At 46.4% G+C, this 6495-nt stretch overlaps 1 long non-coding RNA gene across 1 annotated transcript in view; it reads left to right on the top strand.

The window, feature by feature from the left end:
- Window positions 1–3802, top strand: part of LOC134980507 (uncharacterized) — a 72699-nt gene extending 68897 nt beyond the window's left edge. The window contains exon 4 of the long non-coding RNA XR_010190418.1: window positions 3612–3802. This is a non-coding gene — a long non-coding RNA (uncharacterized LOC134980507). The remainder of the gene's footprint in view (window positions 1–3611) is intronic.
- Window positions 3803–6495: the final 2693 nt, after the last annotated feature.

Raw genomic sequence — 6495 nt, forward strand, 5'->3', positions numbered from 1 at the left:
ACTGCTAGCGAGTGATTAACTCGGAATGACCCCCCATGTTCTTGTACATAGGACCCGATTCAGATCTGATTGCGTTTTCGCACAGCGGGCAATTATCGAACTACTGCGCGTGCCAAACAGCATCAGGATGATGCGAAAATTTCGATGGCATGGCTGTACGCAAGGTGATTGACAGGAAGAGGACGTTTGTGGGTGGTAACAGGCGTTCCCAAGCGCTTTCAGGGCGGGTGTGTGACGTCAGTTCCGGACCCCATCAGCCTGATTCCTTCGCACTGATGGAGTATCTAGTGAGCTATGCACAGACTGCACAGAATGGGAAAAACATTCGATGGTGAGTGTGATGCAAACGTTTTTGCAGCTGTCCACTGACTGAGGGGAATTTTTGCACAGAGTACACATGCAATCGCACACTTGCACTGGGCAAATTTTCACTCCACCTGCAGTGGCAAACGCAGGATTTCTAGAGGGGGGTTTCCAAATACAATCCACAATATCCCACTCTGCGGAGCATGGAATACAATATTAATATTTAACACTATAGAAGATCTATAGTATAGGCTGTATCAAACATATTTTATATAATTAAGATAATGTAAGTGGTCAGGAAAAGGTTAAACATACCATAATAAATACACAAATATTATAGAACCTGTACTGCACTTTCTAAGCACACATTCTCCCACCTCATTGTAAGGCTCCTGTCTCTTCTTCTTAGTAGCTACTCTCTGGTCCAGTGCACTGATTGATCCTCAGAAGCAGAAGAAGCTTCTATCCCTAGGCATGTGCAGCAGCTTAAACTGCATGATGTGGAGGCAGCTCTAGTAATTGTATTATATACCATTGCAATTGTCATAATTTGAGCCACTTGCCAAGAGGAGGGGGGTTTCCCGGCAACCAGAAACCCCCCCCCCCCCCCTGCATTTGCCTATGACCTGGGCGGCGACTATCTGATCATAGGACAATGTAATTTGCAGCACAGCGATCAGGTCTGAATTAGGCCCTTAGTTTGTTTGTAGCATGTTCCCCTTAATTATCTTTGCTGCATGATATGTAGGCGCTTCATAAGTAAAGGATAACTATGGCAAAAAAATATATATTTTTTGTGTGTGTGGGAAATACTATAATAAAAGGCAAATATTATTCCTATTGCATAAAAGGTACTCTTATAACTCTTTATCGAAATGTTATTGCCTATATTGGGAGTGGAAGGGTTAATGTGCAGCCTGCAAGTAGTGGAATGCGAGGAGGTAAGAGGCTTATTTGTACTATGTGTCTGAGCAATATGTGATGTCACCTCCCTCCACAGGCTCTTCTGAAATGTCATGACTTTCAATACAGATGCAGGTGTTACTCCATCCTCTATTCCCAGGCTGTCTTCCTGCTGGAGGTCACAATTGCAGAATACAAGTTCCTAGAGCAGTGAATGAGGGGGACTGATGTTTGTAACTATCCCGTCCTCATCTTTTATTTTATCTCCCATGATCCACAGAGCAGAACTAAAACCCTGAGGGTGTTCACATAAAGCCACAAAACCAACGTGGAGAGGTAGGATGTGTGCGTTGTATAGATTCATAATAACCACAGCGGCTGCTCACCTCCACCTACTGCTCATTCAGTGCCCGTCTCCAGTGCGGCTTCCGGACTTAAATAATATCACTCATTGACATGAGTAGTCACTAATAGACAAAATGGGAGTTCTTAGTAGCTGTCTGGGGATTTGGATCCCAGGATCCGGAATGAGTCCGCACGGACATGGCTTTAAAGTGACAAGTCAGCTATAAGCCATTCTGGACATGATTCTAAATTGGACACAACTAAAAAAAAGTGGGTGCATTCTGCAAATATTTATAGATTGCACATGCGCCAGTCCATACAGACGCACCTTGATGGTAGTAAACCTGCCTGACGCTGCCATCTGCACTTGCGGGCACTTTGCATCTAAGAATTAGGCCCTCTGTGTGCTGGACCATTATCTATCTGCCAAATGGGATCGGGATGTGATCCCACCGCATGGGGGATGCTGAATGTCAGCATACCGACACCAGCATCCCATGCGGAAGCATGCTGGCAGGGGGGTGAGCACAATGATGCCCCTTGCGGGCTCAGTGGTGAGCTTTGCTCGCCACAGGTTTTATTCTGTTGTGGACACCTATAGAGGGGGAATCACCTACCTCGCCGGTATTCCAGTGGCCGTATGGTGGTCTTGTCAGGATCCCAGCGTCGGTATTAAGACAGCCGGGATCCCAACGTGCGGTAAAGATAACAGATCCATTTCATTCTGAAGTCATTGTAATATGTAGTTGCAGCCAGGCCCGGACTGGCCCACAGGAGAACAGGGGAAACCACCGGTAGGCCCCACTGCCTGGGGGGCCCTCCTCCTCTAGGGATCAGGTTCTAGACTGTGCACTTGAACAGGGACGGATCTAGACTTTTCTTTAGGGGGGGGGCGGTTTACGGTTTAATCTTGACTCCTCCCTCTACAGTCCCAACTCCTCCCATCTGCAATCCTAACTCCTCTCTCAATTCTGACTGAACTTTTTGAGTGAGACTGAGATGGAGCTTTGTGATTGTTCTATGTACATGTGACTGTGCTATGGGGTAATTGTATTTATTAGCCCTAGTACACACACACCAGCAAGCGAGGGGCAAATGCTCTGTAACCCTTGCTGTCCTGGCTCCTCTGTGCAGCTGTGGTATAAGCTGCAGCACATCGTTCTGCCTCAGGCTCTCCCCGGAGAACTCTCTTCTGCTCAAAAGTGGGTGTGGCTATGACTGTGTTAGGGGGTGGGCGGTCGCCCCCTACGCCCCTCCTAGATCCGGCCCTGCACTTGAATTATATATTATACATATGTTACCTTATACTGCACAGGATTATGATGTATTCTCTACAGTACATTGCTGTCATTAATCTGGCACATTATCATGCATGCACTAGCATTAATTACTATATAAATTATCAAGGAGTCCAGACCAGGTACTCTCTAATGGTTAGCCTAACCTCTGCGGTAGCTGGCCACACCCCCTTTGGAGGCTGGCCACACCTCTAATCATGGGCCCCTACCACTGCATACCCCCGGTGGGCCCTTCATGCTCCAGTCCGAAACTGGTTGCAGCATATGAACTATTATTAATCTGAATTTCCAGGATGTTTTCCTGCAATTCTAAGAAGTATAATCTATTCAATTAGAATTAAAACACCCTCTGTCTATATTACCTCAGGAATCCTCTTCCCCCTGAAATTGTATAGCAGTGCTCCTTGCAGTGCCCACTGCCTATATGAAGATGCCCTTCCTGATTATTGTGACATTTTTGGATTTCACAGATTTGTTGGCGACAGGATGCTGTAAATATGTAAGACATTTAAAAGACCATTTATAAAACACTATTTCCTCTGGGTATCTTTATATGTCCACTTAAACTTCACCTTATTTGTTATCTGATTTGAGGAAGTGAAGAAGGATCTGTTTGCAAAGACTATCATGAAAGATGCCACGTTACAAATGGCTGCTTGATGAAAGCATGTGCGTGCTAATAGGTCAGGATTGCATTGGACATTGACCACCTGCTCAGCTGACCTTATAAATTGCAAACACATTTTTTCTCTTTTTCAGACTGGGATGTGAACTCAAGGTCATCAGCAGGGCTGGCGTATGGGCAGCCAGATAGATACTAGAGACCTGTGTGAGACAACTAGGGAAGAGTTACCCATCATAGAATTTGGCCTTCCTCAGAATACCGCTGGGTGTTAAGGTTTGGTAATCATGGATAAAGTGCTTTGAAACTGAATTAAAAATACAGCAGTTTTCTGGATTATTCTTCCTTTTTCCCTTGAGGTTCATTTATGAAAACTGACACACAACAAATTTAGATGTGTTCCTGCAGCTTAGAAAGTAAAAGCGCCAATTCGCCAGTTTTCAAATCATAAATGTCCCTCTGTAATTATCCTCAGTAAAACAAGTAATTACTTGTAATTGTCCTTTGTCTTAACCATCTGATGACCTCAAGCTTACCTCCGTTCACTGACCAGAGTGGTTTTCAAATGTTTTGATATGTGGGTTCACTGAGAAAGTATAATTTGTTATTTTATATCTACCCAGGTAAACACATACCGACATACGTCTGTCTCCAGATATTGCGGCAAGTTACACTCACAACCTGGAGAGGTGGAATGGGGTAGAAATCGGAGAGGGAGAGACAAGGGAAGGTTCAGAAAGTTCATCTTTTCTGGAACATTGGGGGTAATTCCAAGTTGATCGCAGCAGGAATTTTGTTAGCAGTTGGGCAAAACCATGTGCACTGCAGGGGAGGCAGATATAACATGTGCAGAAAGAGTTCGATTTGGGTGGGTTATTTTGTTTCTGTGCAGGGTAAATACTGGCTGCTTTATTTTTACACTGCAAATTAGATTGCAGATTGAACACACCACACCCAAATCTAACTCTCTCTGCACATGTTATATCTGCCTCCCCTGCAGAGCACATGGTTTTGCCCAACTGCTAACAAAATTCCTGCTGCGATCAACTTGGAATTACCCCCATAGTCTGATGGAATGCATTGATGTATTTTTTTGCACAATTTGTGTAATTATTATACCTTTTATTATGTCTGTTTGCAGTACTTTAAAGACCATTAAAGTCACTATTAAATGCTTTATTCCATCCCTTCCATCAGGGGCGTATTAAGGGGGTCATTCCGAGATGATAGTAGCTGTGCTAAATTTAGCACAGCTACGATCATTCACACTGACATGCGGGGGGACGCCCAGCACAGGGCTAGTCCGCCCGCCCCGCATGTCAGTGCCCCCCCCCCCCCCCCCGCCGAAGTGCAAAGGCATCGCACAGCGGCGATGCCCTTGCACTTCAAGAGTAGCTCCCGACCAGCGCAGCTTTAGCGTGCTGGCCGGCAGCTACGCATAGCTCCCCGTCCCGCAGCGGCTGCGTGTGACATCACGCAGCTGCTGTGGTCCGCCCCCCGTTTGGTCCGTGCCCATGAAACGGCGGCCAAATGCTGCCGTTCTGCCCCCGCCCAGCGACCGCCTCTGCCTGTCAATCAGGCAGAGGCGATCGTAGCGGACCGCTGCGATAAACTGCAGCGTGCGATCGGGTCAGAATGACCCCCTAAGAGAGGAGGGGGCCCATATGTAGTCTCCTTTCATGCAGGCAGCTGTAAAGACAGGGACTCTGAACATAAGGTGGTGTGCAGGTCTCTGGGAAAATGGAGCAGTGGCCAGGCCATTTCCCCAGCAAAACACTGGCAAAATGGCATCCGCACCATTTTCCCAGACACCTGAGCACCACCTAGTGCTTAGAGTCACGGTCACTGCTGTGGGAGTGAGAGGTATTGAGAAAATGGGTGTGTGGTGTGGGTGGGTCCCCCTGAACCCAGTAGCCTGTGTGCACCACACACACTGCACCCATTATAGATATGCTACTGACTTCAATCTTTTAGCCCCTTTGGATCAAGGAACCCCCCCATATCCACCCCAAACACTCACCCAATACCCATTTTAAAACTTTCTGTAATGTCCACCATCTTTCTAAGGGTAATTTATACACGCTGCACTTTATCTATGCACACGGTCCATTAATGATGTTTAGAAAATTCAGAATTGTCTTTAGCTTTGCACATTTGATGCCCTGTGGGTCACCTTCCCCCGTGGCCAACTAATCTCATTAAGGGGTCTATTCATGAAGCAGTTAAAAGTGTGGGGAAGTGAGCCAGTGGAGAATTTGCCCATGGCAACCAATCAGCATTGAAGTAACATTTATAATTTTCATACTATACAATTGTACAGAGCAGCTGATTGGTTGCCATGGGCAGCTTCTCCACAGGCTTGCTTCTCCACTCCCTTCACTGCTTCATGAATAGACCCCTAAATGTAGCCTACATAATTTAACACTAATGGTACTATGGTAGAGCTAACTAGACCAGTGGTTCCCAATTCGGGCACTACCACCCCATGGGGCGGCATGGTGGGTGTTCAGTGTTTTCTTTTCATTTTAGCCAACACTTGTTATAAATCAGTGGTTCTCAATTCCAGTCCTCTGGTAACCCCAACAGGTCATGTTTTCTGGATGTCTGTCTACGGAAAAAGGTGGCATAATTAGTGATCCAGGAAAATAGATTAATGGGCCCTACACACTGGCAAATCTCACTGCACGATATGAACGTTCTCGTTCATTAATGAACGAGGACTCGTTCATATCGTGCAGTGTGTAGGCACCAACGATTAACGATGTGCGGCCCCGCACTTGTTAATCGTTGGTGCCCCGTCGCTTATGCATGTAAACCAATATGGACAATCTTGTCCACATTAGCATGGATTTGCAACCTCCCCCCCGTCGCAAAAAGGGTGTGTGGCTTCGTTGAAATGGGCGTGGTTACACAAAGGGGCGTGGCATTGCAGGAAAAGGCTACCTCATACCCCAGTTTTGCAACCTGCACGCCCAGACGTTAGCCACCACAGGAAAGAAAAATAATCCTGATTCATGCCCC

Source organism: Pseudophryne corroboree, chromosome 12 (assembly GCF_028390025.1).
Source record: "Pseudophryne corroboree isolate aPseCor3 chromosome 12, aPseCor3.hap2, whole genome shotgun sequence".
Lineage (NCBI taxonomy): Eukaryota > Metazoa > Chordata > Amphibia > Anura > Myobatrachidae > Pseudophryne > Pseudophryne corroboree.